Source organism: Pseudonaja textilis, chromosome 10 (assembly GCF_049901715.1).
Source record: "Pseudonaja textilis isolate UNSWEBS1 chromosome 10, rPseTex1.2, whole genome shotgun sequence".
Taxonomy (NCBI): Eukaryota; Metazoa; Chordata; class Lepidosauria; order Squamata; family Elapidae; genus Pseudonaja; species Pseudonaja textilis.
Window position 1 is genome coordinate 18,656,684 of NC_141999.1, and position 22,346 is coordinate 18,679,029.

At 40.7% G+C, this 22,346-nt stretch overlaps 3 long non-coding RNA genes across 5 annotated transcripts in view; 1 reads left to right on the forward strand and 2 right to left on the reverse strand.

Annotated features, from left to right (window-relative positions):
• Positions 1–20,340, reverse strand: part of LOC148124938 (uncharacterized) — a 147,577-nt gene extending 127,237 nt beyond the window's left edge. Inside the window, exon 1 of the long non-coding RNA XR_015744837.1 lies at positions 20,184–20,340. This is a non-coding gene — a long non-coding RNA (uncharacterized LOC148124938). The remainder of the gene's footprint in view (positions 1–20,183) is intronic.
• Positions 9,067–19,845, reverse strand: LOC148124942 (uncharacterized). 3 transcript variants are annotated; one of them, XR_015744830.1, is made up of 5 exons: positions 17,711–19,845; positions 13,985–17,157; positions 13,037–13,057; positions 11,279–11,296; positions 9,067–9,314 (listed from the first exon to the last, which is right to left on the reverse strand). It is a non-coding gene; the product is annotated as an uncharacterized LOC148124942 (long non-coding RNA). The 3 variants fall into 3 exon arrangements; XR_015744831.1 differs by having other exon boundaries at positions 13,985–15,879; positions 16,375–19,817; XR_015744832.1 differs by lacking the exon at positions 17,711–19,845 and having other exon boundaries at positions 9,067–9,317; positions 13,985–14,846.
• LOC148124943 (uncharacterized) lies at positions 13,270–14,433 on the forward strand. Its single transcript, XR_015744836.1, has 2 exons — positions 13,270–13,374; positions 14,312–14,433. It is a non-coding gene; the product is annotated as an uncharacterized LOC148124943 (long non-coding RNA).
• Positions 20,341–22,346: the final 2,006 nt, after the last annotated feature.

Consider the following 22,346-nt stretch of genomic DNA (forward strand, 5'->3'; position numbering starts at 1 on the left):
ATAAAGAAAATTTATTTAAAATGTTTTATCGTTGGCATCTAGCACCGGAGAGATTGGCTAAAATTTATCGAAACCTAAAATCAGAGTGTTGAAAATGCTAAAAGAATCCTGGTACATTTTTTCACATGTGGTGGACCGGCCCAAAAGCAAAAGAATTCTGGAATAAGATACAGATCTGGTTACAGGAAATAACAAGTCTAAAGATAGCACCTAAACCTGAAATATTTTTATTAGGGATTACCAAATGAGAATATACGAAAGAGAATGAATGTCTAATGATACACAACTTAACAGCGGCTAGGATACTATATGCTCAAACTTGGAAACTAGTAGTGGATCGTGCAGAAATGAACAAATTCAACAATGGAATTGCAGGACAGGGAAGATAAAGAATTCTATATGACCTGGGAAAAATGGTATGTCTGGTTAGAAAATAGAAAGAAAATGTAATGCAAAAGTAGAAGCTTTAAAATGTAATTGTAAATAGCGTCTATATATGTATGTATAGGAGAATGGTATAACCGATGTCACAAATAACTGCAAAAAATGTATATAGAATTTGTTTTCTTAAAGGTGAAAATTTAATACATTTTATTAAAAAAAAAGAGCATGAATATTACATGAGATAAGGTAGAATTGGGCAGCCAGTTGACTAGCTGTATTATTGTCCTGGTTCTCCCACAAGTATCCAAGACTCTTAGAGAATACAAGTGAGTGCACAGATGCAGGTTTCAAATACCAAATATTTGAATTCATATTTTAGTTGCTATTCTAATATGATTATGATTATGATCAAGCAAGAATAACATCAAGAGTCTTCCTTCCTTCCTTCCTTCCTTCCTTCCTTCCTTCCTTCCTTCCTTCCTTCCTTCCTTCCTTCCTTCCTTCCTTCTCTCCCTCCCTCCTTTCCTTCCTTCCTAGCTGCTTGCCTGCCTACCTTCTTGTCTCCTTTTTTATCCAGAGGTGGTCTTCAGCAGGTTCTGACCACTTCTGGAGAACCAGGAACAAAAATTTTGAGTAGTTCAGAGAACAGGCAAATCCCACCTCTGACTGGCCCCGCCCCCATTTCTTCTCTGCCTCCCATTGAGTCCCAGTTGATCGGCTGGGTCTTCTTTGGTTGCCCTGCACAGGAGAAAGGAGCTGGAAAGCAGGTTAGTGGGGTGAGGAGGGAATGTGTTATGTCCCTGGAACTTGCCAAAGTCCCCACCCAGGTCCGTTCATGCTGCGGGGGCGTTTGCTGCCCCTCATTGGCTGGCCTCCCTCGACAGCCGGCTATAAAAGCCAGCTGCAGGGTCCGGCCAGCCGCTGATTGCTGGAAGCCTGCTCCAGGCAGGGCTAACACGTTCAGTCCTTTATTGTTCCAATAAAGTCTTGTTGCACCCAAGCCCTGGTCTAGCCTCTCATTGCTCAACTACAACACTGGTGACGAGGATGGGATGGCTACCAGAGGCAATTCGCAACAGCTGAAATCACTAAAATAACCGCTGAGCCGCAGCCGCGCCGCCGGAGAGCTCGGTCAGCAAAGAGCGAAAGTAATAGCGTCTGTAGCCGCTTGTTAGCAAGCTACAGAGGAAAGTGAAGCGCTGCGAGCCGCAGCCGCTCAGCACAAAAAGAGCGCGAAATTCAAACGGCTGTCGTTTGATTTCTAGCCGAATACAGCGCGGTGCTGTTATTCCGAGCTACTGACACTCACGCAGGCGCGATTTTCAAAGCGCTATCAGAGGCGGCAAGCCAGCACCGCCTACGCTCCCCAGGAGCGCGAATTTCAAAACGCTGCCAACAGTCGTTGCAGCTCAGCCCAATTGTAGCCCAGAGAGAGAGCAGAGAGGTCTATGAAGCCTCTCCAGAGCTGAAGTCACTAGCCTGACAAGAGCCCAAGTGCCATTTGTGTCCCAGAGAGATTCTCAACAGCATATCACGCAGGAGTCCTCATCATGAACTCCAACCCAGCCTTCCCACCATTCAAACCGGAAGAAGAAAAATGGGAATCATACAAGAATCGCTTTTAACCACTACATCGACGCTTATCGGTCTGGCTGATGCTGGGAGCACAGAAAAAGTCATTCTTCCTCAGCTATTGCAGAGCCATCGTTTTTGATACTGCCACAGCACTCGTCGCTCCACGTGAGTTAAAAATGTCCCCTGGCCAGAGTTGCTAGAAATTCTCACCAACCATTACTCCCCAGGCCCTCACAAATCGCGAGGCGTTTCACCTTCCAGATGAGGAAGCAAGCAGAAAAGGAAACCGTCAATCAGTATATGGCCGCCTTGAGGACTGCAGCCCTCCACTGCGGGTTCGGGAACTATCTTGATGACATGCTCCTCGACCAGTTCGTCTGCGGGGTCAAAGACCTTCACCTCCAGAGGCGACTACTCGCCAGGAAGGACCTCAACCTATCCCAGGCTGTCGAGGAAGCCTTGGCAGCAGAGCTGGCAACCCAGTCTGCCACTGAAATTCAAGGCCCCGTTCCCAAACAAACCTGCACCACCGTCCATTCAGAAGAAGTAGTCAACGAAGACGACCCTAACGAGCAAACAGACATCCACCGCCTCACTCATGCCAAACAACCACAGGCAGGAGCCAGGCTAGAAACCAACAGTGCACCCAAACACATCATCCTATGCCTATCCTGTGGAGGACCTCACCGAGAGCTACGTGCAAATTCAAGGGGCCATCTGTAACCAGTGCCACAAAAAGGCCACATCGCTAGAGTCTGCCAGGCCGCGCACAACTCAGCACAAAAGGTTCCTTCCTTTTCCCATTCTGGACCTCAAAGGCAAGTACTCAATTGTCACACTTGCTACCATGCTAACCACACCTGTCACTCTATTAGTAAAATAACACTTTCCGTTCTATTAGAAGGTAAACCTTGTCGTATGGAGGTTGACACGGGGTCAGCGCTCTCAATCATCTCTTGGAGCACCCTCAAGAAAATCCAGCCCAGACTATCCAGGAACCAGCTCCAGAAGTGCCAGATCTCCTTGAGGGATTACCAGGGAAAAGACATTCCAGTGCTTGGCAAAGGCAAGTTCCTTGTTAATTTTAAAGCTTTTAAAGGCCACCTGCCTCTAGTGGTAGTTAACGGCAACCTCCCCAGTCTTCTGGGGCTTGATTGGTTCCCCTACCTCGGCCTAGGGTTAACAGGAGTCCATGCTGTCTCAACTTCTGACACTGACTCCTTATTCACTGACTACTCAGACGTATTCAGCAATGAGTTGGGGTGCTATAAGGGGACCCCCATCTCATTTGCAGTTGACCCCCAAGCGGTTCCAGTCCAGCTGAAACCGCGTAGAGTCCCATTCGCTATTCGGCCTAAACTGGACGCAGAGCTCAATAAATTATTAAAACAGGGGGTCATCGAGCCGACAGACTTCGCCAAATGGGAGACGCCAATTGTCACACCCCTCAAAAAGGATGGCAGCCTGAGAATTTGTTCTGATTACAAAACAACAATCAACCGCTTTCTACAAGTTAGTGCGTACCCTGTCCCGGTCATTCAACATTTACTGCATACCTTTGAGCCTGGCAACATTTTTGCCAAATTGGACATGTCACAAGCGTATCAGCAGTTCCCGGTTGACAACCAAATGGCGGAACTGCAGACCATTGTGACTCACAGGGGTGCCTTCCGGTGCAAGCGTCTCCAGTTTGGCGTAAGTGTTGCCCTGGGGATTTTCCAATCCCTCATGGAACGTATGCTACAGGGCCTCCCTGGCGTAGTACCCTACTTCGACGACATATTGGTCTCGGCCAGGGACAGACCCCAACTCTTCCAGAGAGTCAGAGCAGTGTTAGACAGGTTCAGACAGCATGGCCTCAAATTAAAAAAGGAAAAATGTGCCATTGCCACTAGACAGGTGGACTTTCTGGGCTATAAGATTGACGCCTCAGGCATCCACCCCCTAGAGTCCAAGGTCAAGGCAATTCATGAGGCACCCACGCCAACCTCTAAAGCCGAGCTACAAGCCTTTTTGGGATTATTGAACTTTTATGCATCATTTCTACCTCACAAAGCATCAGTAGCAGAGCCTCTACACAGGCTCTTAGATAAAAAAGCGCCTTGGCACTGGGGACACAAGGAAGACACCGCTTTCCGCGCAGTCAAATCACTGCTCACATCGGACGCGGTCCTCATTCAATTCGACCCACACCTTCCACTGGTACTAGCCGCGGATGCTTCCCCTTTTGGGATTGGCGCCGTATTAAGCCATAGACTACCCAACGGCTCTGAGGCACCGATTGCCTTTTTTTCCAGAACGCTCTCAGCAACAGAGCGTAACTATAGTCAGATCGACAAGGAGGCTTTAGCCGCAGTGGCCGCGGTTAAGAAATTTCATGAATTCCTGTTTGGCCACAACTTTGAGCTAATCACAGATCACAAGCCTCTCCTGGGTCTTCTTTCCGGGGACAAGCAGACTCCCCAAGTGTTGTCTCCCAGAATGACAAGGTGGACTCTGTTCCTGGTGGCCTATTCGTACAAGCTCATCCACTGCCCAGGAAAAACGTTAAGTCACACAGACGCCCTCAGCCGCTGCCCCCTGCCAGCTCCAGCAGAAGACCCGGCCCCGGTCCACGCCATCTTCAATGTCACCGAGCTCGACCTCCCTGTCACCGCTCTCGACATCGCCACCAAATCCAAGACAGACAAAACCATCGCCCAGGTACTGGACTGGGTGAGGAGGGGGTGGCCGGGCTCAAACCTCTCAGCCGAATTCACACCTTTTAAGACCCGTCAACAGGAGCTGTCTAGCATACAGGGCTGCCTGCTGTGGGGCACCCGGGTGGTCATTCCGGCCTCACTTCGCACACCAGTCTTAGAGGCACTACACGAGGGCCACCCGGGCATCGTCCGGATGAAGGCGTTGGCACGAAGCTACGTCTGGTGGCCGGGCCTGGACGACGACATCGTCAAGTGGGTAAGCTCATGCCAACCCTGCCAGGAATCCAGACCATCCCCTCCAGTCACCACCCCACAAAGTGGGAGAGCGCCAACGCACCTTGGTCAAGGCTACACATTGACTTAGTGGGTCCGATTCACGGCAAGACCTTCTTGGTGGTCGTAGATTCATACTCAAAATGGATCGATGTGGCCCAACTATCCACAACCACCACGCTAGCAGTTACCAAGGCTCTAACTCGCCTATTCGTAACACCGGGTTACCAGACACCATTGTTTCAGATAACGGCCCCCAGTTTGCCTCAACAGAATTTAGCCGTTTTGCCACAAATCTTCGCATCCGACATATCTTCACGGCTCCTTTCCATCCTGCCAGCAACGGATTGGCAGAACGAGCCATTAGATCCACAAAAGAAGCATTAGCCAGATTCAGCAAAGAAGATTGGCATCACAGGCTCTCCCGTTTCTTGCTGAGCCAACACTCGACCCCTTGCATGGTCACCAACAAATCCCCTGCAGAACTTCTAATGGGTAGGCGCCTAAGAACTGTGTTGGATAGGCTCCACCCTCACTATTGTCCTGACACCCCTCTCGCTTCAATGACGGGGGTCAGAGATTTTGTCTTGCAGCAACTTGTATTTGCGAGGAACTATGCCGGAGACCCGCTGTGGATCCCAGGAGTGATAGTAGCCATCACCGGCCCCCGGTCGTACCGAGTCCAGCTGGAAGACGGCCGCATCTGGAGAAGGCACCTGGATCAGCTAAGGAAACGACAGGGTACCCTCGCCAGTGTCGGATCGTGGGATCAGGTCGACCCCCAGGTACCACACCAAGCTTCCATCGAGGACCATGCCAGAGCCACTGCACCACCTACACCCGGACCAGGAGAGTTGGCAGTAGACCGGGACTGCCCGATGGGTCCGCCACCGGCACCAGTAGACGGGACCACAACATCGCCAACCAGTAGCACCACACCGGTGCCAGTGCAAACCCCTGAGCGAGGCTGCACCCCATCACCAACCCTACCGGGTTCCTTGGACTCTGAGACAATTGGTAACTCACTGGAGTTACAACGCTCGGGGCGCCAGCACAGACCGCCCGCTTATTTAAGTGACTATGCGTGTTCGCATCTGGGGGGAAGGGGTGTTATGTCCCTGGAACTTGCCAAAGTCCCCACCCAGGTCCGTTCATGCTGCGGGGGCGTTTGCTGCCCCTCATTGGCTGGCCTCCCTCGACAGCCGGCTATAAAAGCCAGCTGCAGGGTCCGGCCAGCCGCTGATCGCTGGAAGCCTGCTCCAGGCAGGGCTAACACGTTCAGTCCTTTATTGTTCCAATAAAGTCTTGTTGCACCCAAGCCCTGGTCTAGCCTCTCATTGCTCAACTACAACAGTATGGGATTTTGCAGTAACCTTCCCCCAGGAGTGGGTTGGGAATGGAGATTTTGCAGTATCCTTCCCCTGCTATGCCCACCAAGCCACACCCACAGAACTGGTAATAAATTTTTTTGAATCCTATCACTGCTTCTATCCTTTAAAAAATCTGTCATCCAGGAAGACCAGACAAGCAAAATTAAAGTTTTGTCTTTCCTATTGCATTAAAAAACATGCCAAGAATCGAGTCATTTTATTTGTTTGTTTTTATTCGCTTAAAGTTGTTGCTACAAAATGCAGAATAACAAGTCAATGATTGCACGTCACAACCTTTGCAACTGCCACAATCTTTCAATTGGCCCAACCAACAGAGCATGAATGGCATTCAAAGATTTACGTAGGTATTTTTCATCCAACAGCCAAGGTGGGGGTCATTTCAATGCTCCTGTAAAATGTGTTTTCTTTGCCACTAGGGAAGCAATAATTGAAGTATTGTTTTATAATTGTTATAACCTTTTGCAAATGGATTTAATTAAAAAGAGTAATGAACTTTATTTTGGAAAAAGAAGGTATTTTTCTTGCACCCTCTTTATGAGGAAATCTAGTCAACATATGTATACCACGGTTTCCTAAGAAAACAAATCTGAAAGGCAGGAATGGGCTATTAAAATAAAGGCAAAAAATACAATAGATAGAAGTATTAAAAAGCCCCTTACTTTGTATGGCTATACCTGTCTTAAGTACACTATTTCATAATTGTGACTTTTGACTTTGAATATTCAGCAAAACATGTGCAGCTGTTGCTATTTATGAATAGACAAAATATTTCAGGAGCAATCAGGCGTTTAGCATTGTTTAGCTTATTAAGATTGTTAAAGGAACAAGGCAATTAATTTGGGCCTTCTTCCAATCCTTACATTCAGTTATATTGTTGCTGTCTGCCTGAGAAAAACAAGACCAGATAAATTAATTTCTTCTTTTTGCCAGTTGCCTGCCTCCTTTTCCTTCCTTCCTTCCTTCCTTCCTTCCTTCCTTCCTTCCTTCCTTCCTTCCTTCCTTCCTTCCTTCCTTCTTTCCTTCCTTTCCAAGCTGCCTTCCTCCCTTCTTTCCCTAGCTCCCTCCCTCCTTCCTTTTTTCAGATTTATTTCCTTCCTTCCTTCCTTCCTTCCTTCCTTCCTTCCTTCCTTCCTTCCTTCCTCCCTCCCTCCCTCCCTCCCTCCCTCCTTTCCTTTCCTTTCCTTTCCTTTCCTTTCCTTTCCTTTCCTTTCCTTTCCTTTCCTTTCCTTTCCTTTCCTTTCTTCCTTCCTTTCCAAGCTACCTTCCTCCCTTCTTTCCCTAGCTCCCTAGCTCTCATCCTCCTTCCTTTTTTTCAGACTCCCTCCCTCCCTCCCTCCCTTCCTTTTCCTAGCTTCCTTCCAGAATAGAGCTGGAAGGGACCTTAGAGGTCTTCTAGTCCAACCCCCTGCTCAAGCGGGAAACCCTATACAATTTCAGACAAGTGGCTGTCCAGTTTCTTTTTAAAACCTTCCAGTGTTGAAGCATTCACAACTTCTGGGGGCAAGTTGTTCCACTGGTTAATTGTTCTCGCTGTTAGAAAGTTTCTCCTTAATTCCAGATTGCTTCTCTCCTGGATTAGTTTCCATCCCTTGTTTGTTACCTTGCCTTCTGGTGCTTTGGAAAATATTGGAATACTGCTATCATGTCACCCCTAGTCCTTCTTTTTCTCTAGACTGGCCATACCCAGTTCCTGCAACTGTTCTTCACATGTTTTAGTCTCCAGGCCTTTAATCATCCTAGTTGCTCTGCTCTGCACTTTTCCCAAAGCCTCAACGTCTTTTTTAAAATGTGCTGACCAAAACTGGGTAGCAATAGCACTTAACTTATATACCATTTCACAGTGCTTTATAGCCTTCTCTAAGCAGTTTACAGCATCAGCCTCTTGTCCCCAACAATCTGGGTCCTCATTTGACCCACCTCGGAAGGATAGAAGGCTGAGTCAACCTTGAGCCTGGTGGGATTCGATCTGCCAAACTGCTGGCAGCCAGCAGTCAGCAGAAGTAGCCCACAGTGCTGTACTCTAACCACTGCATCACCTCAGCTCATATGTATTTATGCTACAATTATTAAGTCATGTATTCCAGGTATGGTCTTACTAAGGTTTTATAAAGCGGTACTTAATTGGGATGTAATTTCCCTGGTCAAAGTGTCATAGTTGCTTGCCATTAATTAGAACCTTTTCCAAAGGCTCAAGAGTGTGTATAAGATTCATGCTGGTCTCCACATATGAGTGGAATTTTCCAAAAATGGTTGCCCTTCAAGTTCTTTGAGACCATAGGATTCCCAATATCCCAATATACCATAGTTGAATTATAAGGAACGTGACAGTCTGTTGTTGAATGTTGACCCCACTACCTGTGTCTGGACTTGTGACCATGTCACTTAATACTATTTATTAAAGCTCTCGTGGATCAATGAAGCAGAAGCTTGCTTCATGCTCAGGACAATGAACCCTCATTCCTTTCCAGTTCAGTTTCATTGGGTTTTCCTATTTGCTTTCTTTGATTCTTGTGGACGTGTAATTTCCATGACACCAATACCTTTTGACTTGTTTTAAACTTCTGCTCTGGAATTTCCAAAAGTCCTCTGTCCAACTCTAATCATGTCTATTTATCTCATGCCCAGCTGTCGTGCCATTTCCCAAAGCTGAGTTAGACTGAATGTTCATCTCATCGTTCAATGTTATGTTTTTTTTTAAACCAGAACATTATTTTTGTTTTTTAAAAAAACAAGAAACGATGTTGGTGCAAATGCAATTATTTTATTTTATTTTAGCATAGCTTCTGCCTCCAGAATAGCAAAGGGCAATTCTCACTGCCCACTGCCTTCTGTTACAAAGGTAGGAAAATCAAACTTTTCAAAATTGATATCTAAATTACACTACTGAGATTTGTGAACTTCATTCTTAATTAAGGTTGGGGTGGCAGGGTAAAAAGCGATGAGTGGGCACTCCTTGGAAACCTGGTTCATCCGTCTGGGTATATCCAATCTGCTAAACAAACAAGCAAAATAACAATTATCAAGATTTCCAGTCTTAATTTGTAGAAATACATTAGCTTTCTGCAGATCCAGATATCACAGTTTTGTTTAATGGCTTTTAGGGTAGTGATAAAGATTTTATAATAGGAAGTACAAATAGATATAATGGCTCTTTTCCCCCCACCCCTTTTATTTAGAAGTAATATATAGATGTTAAGTATTTGAGACATAATATTTCTTTTGTTTTAAAGAATGCAGAGAATCATGCTACAATTATTAAGTTATGCTTGATCTGCAGTCTCTGGAAAGTGCAAGGAAAGTGCAAAGAAATTCTTGGTTCAAAAACTGCGTGCAAAAAACATGGTACACGTGGAATTTAATGTGTACTCTAAGTGTGCATGTAAAGGGAACCCCATCAAAAGTACAGGACTAACAGAACTGTGCAAACAGAAATAAATGTAAACCTTTGTTCGTTTGTATAAAGAAAAGGAACATCCAAACTACTGTAGAAATTGAACTGAATATATTGAAACTGGCAAAAACTGCCCATTGATGTGCTCATTCCTATTCTGAATGCAGGTACTTGGGAACAAGGACAAGGCAAGTTATCAAGGTTTTTCAGGAGAATTAAGCTTGCCATTTGGATGCCTGCTACAAGGATATTAGTTACTCCATAATGGTATTTGGACATATTATATTTTTGCTGAATGAAGGCATGTTAGTATCTGAACTAACAAACCCCAAACCCCAGAGCCTACTTGAGTACAACCATGAAGTCTGACATTTTGGGAACAATGTCATTCCAAACCCTCAGAAATTAGAATCCCACATATCTATAATTTGTGGAAATATAGGCATAGCACAGCATGCCCTTATGAAAGGCATAGATGGGTGAGGAAGAGACAGCAACGTTCTTAAACAACAGATGTTTAAGAAGGTAAATTCAAGAAGTACAGGTTGCCTTTGTACAGAATAAACTGGCTTACTCGTCACTTACAACAGGGATCGCCAACCTTTTGGACCTCAGGGACCACCAAACTCATAATTTTAAATCCTGAGGAGCATTAATATGAATTTTGACAGATGGTGGCTTGCTGACGTTGGTGGCAGAGAGAGAGAGAGATCTGATCTAACCTCTCCCCCCCCACACACACATACACAAACACACAGAGGCAGGGGTGGGATTCAAATTTCTTAACTTGTGTGGCTTGGTGGTCATGTGACTGGCTGGGCATGGCTTGTATGTAAATATTATAAATATTTATATAAATATTGATTTTTTTATTAAAAAAGAGCAACTTTTACGCAAAATCAGGCAAAGCAGGCAGGCAGATTGAGTTGCTCACAGAATCACAGATTCACTTAGAGATCTGTGTTTCTGCCATTGGCTGCCTGAGTCTTCACTGCTTCAGTCCTAAGGAAGGTTCGGCTCTGCTTAAAAGATCTAAAGATTAACTAGAAAGCAAGAAATCCAACGATTTCCTGCTTACTAGTTAAACTAAATCTCCCAACACAGCAGAACAGCTGATGGTTGGAAAAAGCAAAAGTAGCAATTTAGCAGGCAAGTTTGCCAGGTAAGGAGTGAGTGGGCAGGGAAGGTTCCCACGGGCCATGTGGGCGGCGTAGCCTTGTGTTCCTGCGCAGCCTGGATTAATTGCTTCGGGAGATGCTCTGGGGTGACATTTCTCTGCAGACCACCAAAATTTTGTCATGGACCACCAGTGGCCCACTGGTTGGTGACCATCGACCTAGAAGATCTTTATGGTTTGATATTTCAGGGGAATTCAAAACATTTGAACTATTTATGATTTGCGGTAATTCATGAATCCAAATCATGGCTTTTTTCAGGAACCAAGTTTAGCATGTGCAGTGAATACAATCCTGACATAATTGTTAGCCAAGTCAAGGTCCTTTGTAAAGAGGACTGTTCATATTTAGTTTTTAGGTAGTTAATTGTTAATTAGAAATACTCACCTATTGAAGGCCTTGGACCTAAAATAGAATAAAATAACAGTCATTTTCCATCTAGTAGCATAGTGAATGGCTAATAGGTTACTGAGGTTACTGAAGTTGTCTACTCAAGATTATTGAAATAGGTTACTGCTGAATAGTAAACAGGTTACCAAATAGGTTACTAGTAATCAACAGTAATCAAAGCCCATGAATTACATTCTTTTTCCTTGCATATTTCACAATGGTCGTAGTCTGAGTTGTAAAGCAAGAGAAAGGTGAAAGAATTGGGATGTAGGTAATTTGCACCATTTCCATAGTTCTTATTGGAAATCTAAAGATGATGGTGATGATGATGATGATTATTGTTGTTGTTGTTGTTGTTATTATTGAAAAGTTCTTCCTTGACTTGACTCTGGGGGTTGAAGGGCTGTGCTTTATTTCCCCAGGAGTTCCTCCCCCGGCCATGGCAAGTCTGTTCCTGGTTGGCTTCCTACATTCCATTTTGTTCAGATCAAGGGACCCCTTTCTCAATTGTGGGTATCCATCATTCAGCCATCTGAGTATGAGGTTAGAACAAGGGAAAGGATGGCAGTGAACTGTTCTTATATTTCCAATACCTTCTCCTGTTCTTTCACTCTAGGAGAAATCTGTGTTCCCTCCAGAAACAAGCTACCATATTTTTCAAAGTATAAGATGCACCAAGCTTTTGGAGAGGAAAACAAGAAAGAAAAAAATCTGCCTCTGCCTTCCAACAATTTGCCCCTTTACAGCAAACAGCTTGTTTCAGATTCAGCACAGCCTGATTAGTGCAAGCAGCTGATTGTTAGCTGGATTGCCCTCCCAACAACCAGCTGTTTCAGGCTTCAGGGATTGCCATAGTCTATTGCTGCCTCCGTGTGATCCATTTTCAGCCTCCACCGCACGTCCCATTTTCAGCCCAATTTGGGCAGCAGGGATCAGAACAGGCAGAAAATGGGGTGCATGGAGGCCAAAAATGGGGCGTGCGGAGGCCAAAATTGGGATGTGGAGGCCAAAAATGGGACACATGGAGGCGGCAATAGACTATGGCAATCCCTGAAGCCTGAAACAGCTGATTGTTGGGAGAGCAATCCAGCTAACAATCAGCTGCTTGCACTAATCAGGCTGTGCTGAAGCTGAAACTGGCTGTTTGCTGTTTGCTGCAAGGAGGCAAATTGCTGGGAGTCAGAAGCCAGAGGGTGGGGGGCCGGAGGGTGGGCAGGGCTTCAGCAACATTCGCTGTATAAGATGCACAGACATTTCCACCCACTTTTGGGGGTGGAAAAAGTGTGTCTTTTACTCTGAAAAATATGTAGTTAGTTCAACAAATTTCATACTGCTGCCATCTTTCCTGTTCCTGCCTTCCCTGAAACCTTGCATTTAAGGAAAAGCCATTGCCATGTAAAAATAATCACTAGTTCCACTCTAATAATTCATCTTTTGCAGACGCCTATGGTGCCATACATCCAAAAGGTTGCAGATTATTCGGTGAAAAGAGGTTCAGTCTTAAAAAAGTCAACAGTCTTGGCTGAAATTGTTACAGTTTGAATTGTATCATTTGTTGAAAATACAAAGGTTGGTTTATCTTTGGTAGTTTTCTGTATGGATTGGGAAAAATTTAACATGTTTGCAAAACATGTTTACAAAATTCATTTTTTTTCTTTATGGATGGTACAGTATTGTTTGAATGTGTAAAATAGGTTAATGCGTTTATTAGTTAAAACACACAACATAAATGAATTCGCCTTTTACATTACTTACATTTTATAAGCCTCCACCAAGCTGGAATAAAAAGTGGGAAATTATTGCTTAGTTTGAAAAGTTTAACAAAGTACATGAAACATTTTCTGGAACATGGCTCTACTAGCATGACTTGATACATTGGTTACACAGCAGATATAAATGAAAATGGCCAATATAGTCCCTGAATTAAGTATATGAACAAATGAAAAAAAAAACCCTGCATTTATTTCCATACTGTTCTTTCCTCTTCAGATGTATAAAAGACCATAACTGCTCTGCTTTTATTAAGGGTATAGAGAACTTCATAAAAGTAATCTTATGAGTGTAAGGCAAAGCATGTTCAAACATGCTGTAAAGTAAAAATGAAAGAGCATGTGCAGTGAACACAACCTATTTCAAATTTTGGCCTCCATGCCAACCACTATGGGAAGCAAGAGCAAAATTCAGACTTTGAAAGGAGACTGGTATGTTGATATATGTCCACAGAACTTTCATTTAAAAGCGACTCTTTATATCAACAGTCAACAATTAGTGAGGATTTGCTGGGGAAACTTGAACTGTCTGTTCAAAATTGAAAACAATTTTCTCTTTCAGGGTGCCCTATTAAAAGTATTAAGTTTTCTGTCAGACAGCTGAAAGATTGCAGAATTTTTAGGTGGAAAGGGGTTCAGAACTTGAAGAGTGAACAGTTTTGGCTGCAATCACACTTTTTCAGGCAAGTCTGTTAAAGTTTGAATTGTTGCACTTGTTGAAAATACAAAGGTTGGTTAGGTTTATCTTTGGTAGTTTCCTGGGTGGGATGGGAAATATATAACATGTTTGCAAAAAAATTTGGTTATGGATGGTACAATAGATTGTTTGAATGTATAAAATAGGCTAATGCATTTATTAGCTTAAACACACAACATAAAAGAAATGACCTCCCCTTTTCCACAGTATCCTTGCAAAATTAATAGTAATACTTACGGTTTGACCAAGCTGTAATAAAAAGTGGGAAATTATTGTTTAGTTTGAAAAGTTTAACAAACTTCATAGCACATTTTCTGGAACATGTGTCTATTAGCAAGGCTTGATACATTGTTTACACAGCAGGTATAAATGAAAAGGCTAATATAGTTCCTGAATTAAATATATGAACAAATGAAAAAAACATCCCTACATTTATTTCCATACTGTTTTTTCCTCTTCTGGTGTATAAAAGAACACAACTGCTCTGCATTTATTAAGGGTATAAAGAACTTCATAAAAGTAATCTTATGAGTGTAAGGCAAAGCATTTTCAAACATGCTGTAGAGTAAACATGAAAGAGCATGTGCAGTGAACACAACCCATTTCAAATGTTGGCCTCCCTGCCAACCACTATGGGAGGCAAGAGCAAAATTCAGACTTTGAAAGGAGACTGGTATGTTGATATATTTCCACCGAACTTTCATTTAAAAGTGACTCTTTATATCAACAGTCAACAATGAGGATTTGCTGGGGAAATTTGAACTGTCTGTTTAAAATGGAAAACAATTTTCTCTTTCAGGGTTCCCAATTAGAAATATTAAGTTTTCTGTCAGACAGCCGAAAAGTTGCAGAATTTTTAGGTGGAAAGGGGTTCAGAACTTGTAGAATGAACAGTCTTGCCTGCAATCACACATTTGTAAGTAGTTTGAATTGTTGCATTTGTTGAAAATACAAAGCTTTTTTAGGTTTATCTTTGGTAGTTTCCTGGGTGGGATGGGAAAATTTAACATGTGTGCCAAACCAGTTTTTTGTTTTTTGTTTGTTTATGGATGGTACAGTAGATTGTTTGAATGTATAAAATAGGCTAATGAATTTATTAGCTTAAACACACAACAAAAATGAACTCCCCTTTTACACAGTATCCTTGCAAAATTAATAGTAATACTTACATTTTTTCCAGCATTATTAACCTGTAATAAAAAGTGAAAAATTATTGTTTAGTTTGAAAAGTTTAACAAAGTTTATGACACAATTTCTGGAACATGTGTCTACTAGCAAGGCTTGATACATTGTTTACACAGAAGGTATAAATGAAAAGGCCAATATAGTTCCTAAATTAAATGTATCAACAAATGAAAAAAAAACCCTGCATTTATTTCCATACTGTTTTTTCCTCTTCTGGTGTATAAAAGACCATAACTGCTCTGCTTTTATTAAGGGTATAAAGAACTTCATAAAAGTAATCTTATGAGTGTAAGGCAAAGCATTTTCAAACATGCTGTAGAGTAAACATGAAAGAGCATGTGCAGTGAACACAACCTATTTCAAATGTTGGCCACCATGCCAACCACTATGGGTAGCAAGAGCAAAATTCAGACTTTGAAAGGGAACTGGTATGTTGATATATTTCCACAGAACTTTCATTTAAAAGCAACTCTATATCAACAGTCAACACTCAGTGAGGATTTGCTGGGGAAATGTGAACTGTCTGTTCAAAATTGAAAACAATTTTCTCTTTCAGGGTGCCCTATTAGAAATATTAAGTTTTCTGTCAGACAGCTGAAAGATTGCAGAATTTTTAGGTGGAAAGGGGTTCAGAACTTGAAGAGTGAACAGTCTTGGCTGCAATCACACATTTGTAAGTAGGTCTGTTAAAGTTTGAATTGTTGCATTTGTTGAAAATACAAAGGTTTTTTAGGTTTATCTTTGGTAGTTTTCTGCGTGGGATGGGAAAATTTAACATGTGTGCAAAACCAGGTTTTTTGTTGTTGATGGATGGTACAGTAGATTGTTTGAATGTATAAAATAGGCTAATGCATTTATTAGCTTAAACACACAATATAAAAGAAATGACCTCCCTTTTTCCACAATATCCTTGCAAAATTAATAGTAATACTTACGGCTTGACCAACCTGTAATAAAAAGTGGGAAATTATTGTTTAGTTTGAAAAGTTTAACAAACTTCATGGCACATTTTCTGGAACATGTGTCTATTAGCAAGGCTTGATACATTGTTTACACAGCAGGTATAAATGAAAATGGCCAATATAGATTGATTGAAGCTATGAAACAGGTTAATGAGATTATTAGTTTGATGTTACAGTTAGCAATAGCAATAGCGTTTAGAAATCCCCTCTAAGCAGTTTACGGAGTCAGGATAATTGCCCCCAATAATCTGGCTCCTCATTTTACCGACCTCGGAAGGATGGAAGGCTGAGTCAACCTTGAGCCTGGTGAGATTCGAACTGCCAAATTGCAGGCAGCCAGAAGTCAGCAGAAGTAGCATGCAGTACTGCACTCTAACCACTGCAGCACCAAGATTATGAGCAAAGATCCCAACTCTATCCTTCAAAGAAATAACCTTTCCTTTTAGACAATATCCTTGATAAATTAATAGTAAAACTTACATCTGACAATAAACCAGCACCCACCTGGAATAAAATGTGTAAAATTATTGTTTTGTTTCAAAGGTTTAACAAAAGACATGAATAACTTTTCTGGAAATCTGTCTAGTAGCAAGGCTTGATACATTGTTTACATAGTAAGTATGAATGAAAATGGCCAATGTAGTCCCTAAATTAAACAAACAAATTTTTAAAAAGCCCATTTTTATTTTCATGCTATTTTCCCCACTTCTTGATGCATAAAAGAACCATAACTGTTCTTTGTACACCTTATATCAAGGGCACAGAGTACTTGTTCAAAGCAATTTTATGTATGGAAGGCAAAGCATGTTTAAATATGCTGCAGGCTAAACATGAAAGAATCAGATTAACATGTGCGGTAAACACAACCTTGAATAGTTGTTGGCCAAACAAATGTCCTTCATCTAGATGATTGTTCATATGTGGTATTTATTTAGTTAATTGTTAATTAGACACACTCACATTATCTTTGTTCTTCAGGATATACTAAAAAGGAAAAAAGAAATGGTTAGTTGCCTTCTTATATATTGCCGAGTGAATGATAGGTTACTGGATATATAGATTACTGTGGTTATTGATATTTCAGGAACTCAAGCCACTTGATCTATTTATGGTTCATTGCAATATGTAAATATTTAGCATGTGCAGTGAACATAACCCTGACACAGTTGTTAGCCAAACCAATGCCCTTCATATAGAGGGCTATTCCCATTTGATGTTAGTTAAATGTTAACAAGACACACTCACCATCTGGGCCAGACCAAACTAAAATGGAAAAAGAGAAATAGTTATTTTCCTTGTCAGGGTTACACAGTGTGCAATAGGTTATTGGATCTATAGTTTATTGAGGTTTATTGATATTTCAGGGAAACCCAAAGCAATTGATCTATTTATGGTTTGCTCTAGCGTGTAAATCTAGAGCATGACTTCTCTCAGGAAGCATGTTTAGCATTTGTGGTGAATACAACCCCAACATAGTTGTTAACCAAACCAAGGTCCTTCATAAACCAGACTATTCATATTTGGTGTTTAATTAGCAATAGCAATAGCACTTAGACTTATATACTGATTTACAGTGTTTTACAGCCTTCTCTAAGCAGTTTACAGAGTCAGCATATTGCCCCCAACAATTTGAGTCCTCATTTTACCCATTCCGGAAGGATGGAAGGCTGAGTCAACTTTGAGCCTGGTGAGGTTTGAGCTGCCAAATTGCAGGCAGCCAGCAGGCAGCAGAAGTAGTCTGCAGTACTGCACTCTAACCATTGTGCCACTGTGGCTCAATAACAAATTTAGCTATTTATTAACCAGAGAAACTCACCACGTTAGCCATTTGATCCTAAAATAGAAAAATGAAATAGTTGTTTTCTTTCTTATAGGTGAATGAGTAGATAATAGGTTATTGGATCTATACATTACTGAGATTATTGAAGTAGGTTATTCAAGCTTCATCAACAGAAGTAAAATAAACACGGGAAGAAAAATAAGAAGTTTTTAAAAAATGGAGCTGCTATCCAAAATGAAGAAAAGAAAAAAAAAAGTCCAAGTCAAGAATCCAAAAAGTTTTCAATTCATTAAGCATCTCTCTGAAATATACTAAAACCCATACTTTCTAAGTACAGAAAAGATTTGCAATACTCAGCCCGAGTATGTGTAAATAATAAATAGTACAGTTATTAATTATCCATCCAATCATTTCTTTACCTTTTAGTCATCCACAAAAATTAATACTGCTTTGCAATTCATTTTAATCACTCTAGAGTGTTGAGCAATTTTCCTAAATTTACTTGCTTATAACAATCATTAAGTTTTTAACCAACAATCCCTAAAATAAATATGGATCTCTTCTTGATGCATGATATACCGCAACTCACCTGCATATTTGACACATGAAAATGTGTATTTAATTTCAATAGAAACATGTTGCTCTCCCAAAATATATTAATAACCTGCACATTTTATACAAACAAAGAAGATTTGCAATTCTTATCCCCTGTAGTTGTGGAAACTAAATTTAATAATAAAAGAATGCAGTTATTCCTCCAGGCAATTGTTTCTCTACGTTTTATAGGCAGTTCTCAAATTACAGTCACAGTTGGGACATGAACTTCTATTGCTAAATAATGCTTGATTTTACAACATTTTGTGCCACCATTGTTAACCAAATTGCTCTTGTTTTTAAGTGATTGTTAAAGTTAACTGGGCTTCCCTCATTGACTTTGCTTGTTGGAAGATGGCTAGGAAAGTTGCCCATGGTAATCACATGACACCAGGATACTGCAACCATCATAAATACATACCAATTAGCAAGCACCCAAATCTGGATCTAATGTTTGTGGTGATATTTTGATGATTAGGAGAGCAAGTATTGATTGTAAGTCACCTTTTCAATGCCATTGTAACCAATAGCTGTAAGTAACCAATAGCTGCCTGTAGTCATCCACAAAATCTTAACACTAATTTGCAGCTCTCTTAGATCAAAATAGTTTGCTGATTATCTTATGTGTGTAAGGCAAAACATATTCACACTCTGGTGTTTGTTCAGAAACATATCATAGGCTAATGTAATGAAAGTTAAACTTTCTAGGCAGCTCTGGGTGGCCTTGTAAGCCACCCAGAGCTGCCTCTAGGTGAAATGAGCAGCAAACAAATCTAATAAATAAATAAAAATAAATAAAATTTGACACATGGGAATGAGTATTTAATTTCAAAATGAAAATTCAGGCATATTTGTTACACTCCCAAAATATACTGGAACCTTCACATTTTTTCTAAATAAGTAGAAGATTAGCAATACTCACCAGGTTGTTGGCCTGAGTCTAAATTGAATTATAAAACAATACAGTTATTCATCCATGCAATTGTTTCTTTAACTTTGAGTCATTCCCAAAAACATAACATTGTTTTGCAGATCTCTTAAATGAAAGCAATTCGACCCTTTTGTTCCTATTTAAGGACATGTACAGTGAACGAAATCCTGGGGTAATATAGAAAACCTATTTGGCATTAACACCATTAATTGGTAAATAGACACACTTAACTCTTTGTTTTCTAGGACCTAAAGTAGAAGAAAGAAATAGTTACATTTCTTCTAATAGGTTACTGGGTAGATAATAGATCACTGGATCTATAGGTTACTGCAAAAAGTGATCATAGAAAAAAAATTGGAAATTGGAAAGTTGCTAACCAAAATCGTGAAAAGAAAAAGTAAGTTATTCCATGCTTATTCTCTAATTAACTTGAGAAGGTATGAATTAGTAAATCCATACCGGAATAATAAAAAAAGATAAATTCTTTAAGCAGCTGGAGAAACCCAAGGATGCTATAAAGATCAAGTGTCTCCTGGTAAGGAGATTCCAGTGGGTAGTATATGCCTACGGGTCATAGCAATGTAAGGGACAGATATATCTATTAAATAATCAGATTTCAAAAGTGTTCCCCTCCACCTTTGCATGATTATTAATCCAATTATGCATGCAAACATTAGGAAACTATGAGGAAATTATCCAAAGTGTGTGTATGTGTGTGTGTGTGTGTATGAGAAAATCTATGAAAACACACACACACACACACACACACGTTTTGTTCGGGTATTTTCCCACATCATTATAGTTGTGCTTTTAAAGTTGTAGCAATGTTTTGTCAGAATCTCAACTGCCATCATCAGGCTTCTGTATAGTGTTTGTCTGTTCGTTCATAGATAGTTAGATAGATAGATAGATAGATAGATAGATAGATAGATAGATAGATAGATAGATAGATAGATAGATATTGTGTTCGTCTGACTCACAGACGAACACAATACAGAAGCCTGATGATGGCAGATGAGATTCTGCCGAAACGTTGCTACAACTTTAAAAGCACAACTATAATGGCGTGGGAAAATACTCGAACAAAGCCGAATGTCATACTTGTAAGTACCTGCAAAAACTTAAGAACATATATATATATATATATATATATATATATATATATATATATATATATATATATATATATATATATATTTTCTGAGGTTCTCTGGTATTTGTATGTGGATCTTTGGTTGTTCGGGTTTCTCCCGCGTAAGATTCGAAGTATCTGAGGCAGCGTTTCGATGAAGTCTCATTCATCATCTTCAGGCTTCTGTCTCGGCTCTGTGCTTCTCAGAGTAAGTACAGAGAAGCACAGAGCCGGAGACAGAAGCCTGAAGATGATGAATGAGACTTCATCGAAACGTTGCCTAGATACTCTCAGATCTTCGTGAGGAGAAAACCGAACAACAAAGATCCATATATATATATATATATATATATATATATATATATATATATATATATGAACATTATAAAGAAGCTTGATGATGGCAGATGAGATTCTGCCGAAACATTGCTACAACTTTAAAAGCACAACTACAATGACGTGGGAAAATACCCGAACAAAGCTGAATGCCATACATGTAAGTACCCGCGAAAACTTAAGAAAACACACACACACACACATATATATATATACATACACACACATACACATATATACATATACATACATACATATATATATATAAAAACAAGAGGTTTTTCTTAACTTTTGCTCCATCTTAAATCTCTTTTATTTTATTGATTTACACACTATACTTGATGGCTGTGTCATCCAGCAAATTAGTAGTTTATCACACATTCCCCACAAGAGTCTTTCAGAAACATTACATCATCTCTTGTGGCTGCCATGTAAGTAATAACATGCAGTGTATTACTTGAACCTATGAAATGGGTTATCGTGTTTATCATTTAAACCAAGGATCTTCAAACTTGGCAAGTTTAAGACTTGTGGACTTCAACTCCCAGAATTCCTGAGCTAACAGGAAGTCTTAAAGCTGTCAAGTTTTGAAGGCCCCTGGTTTAAACACATGGGAAAAGTGTTAATTATGATCAGAAATCTCAGCTCAGACATTTAAAGAAAGGACCCTCCCTTTTGGACAGTACCATTGCAAAATTAATAGTAAAACTTACAGCGGCTTGACCACACTGAATGAGCTGGAATAAAAAAATATATATAATTATTATTTTGTTTAAAAAGGTTAACAAAGAACATCAATAACTCCCTTGGAACACTGGTACAGTATATTAGAATGTAGAAATCAATATCTGGGTGATTCCTGGAATAGGGAATCCATACTCTCTTCTCTTTTACACCGGACCCTACAAAGTTAGTTTAACAATTTCCATACAACGTCTTTCCAGCATTCCTTTTCCTAATTCTCACCTTGTTGCCCATCTCTTCTTAATTGCCTTGACAATTCAGAAGTGAATAAATCCCAGAATAAGGACTCAAAGAAGTCAAGAAATAGAGAAGCATAGTTATTTTATGCTTCCTTGTCCTTCAATGTTTCTGCCCATTTATTACATTATGAAACCCCAAAAAGGATGCAAAGTTTCCCTGGCCAGCCAATCCAACTGACCTCTCCAGAATCCTTTCTTCACAGTTTCTGACCTATCTGGAGTCAGTCCCCACTTGTCTGACTTGTGAATTCTTGTTCTGACATTGAACTGCTTGAGCAATTGGGAGATGTAACTTTGCTTTCTACAGAATGTTTGAAAAAAAAATTGGGCGGTACTAGTGTCCACTAAGATACTCCATTGGGAAGACTTTCTTGACAGTTTTTCATTTTTATTGTTGTTGTTGCTTGGATCCACTTGCAGACTTTCCTTGCATCCAAATCTACATACATTTGAATGTGTGTCAGGAAGAGAAGTTGTTTCAAGGAAGGCAATAATATAATTATTTTATTCCTTCCGGATCTACCCTGTCTTTCAACTGTAGGAGAAAGTATTGGGTGGTCTAAGACTAATCAGAAAGGTTCATCTTCTCTAAGGATATAATGCAGTACAAAAGATATTTAGAGATGCAGAGGATTCAGCCATAATTACCTGAGAACTTCACCCAACATTTTTAAAGAAGAATTAGCAGCCATGTTG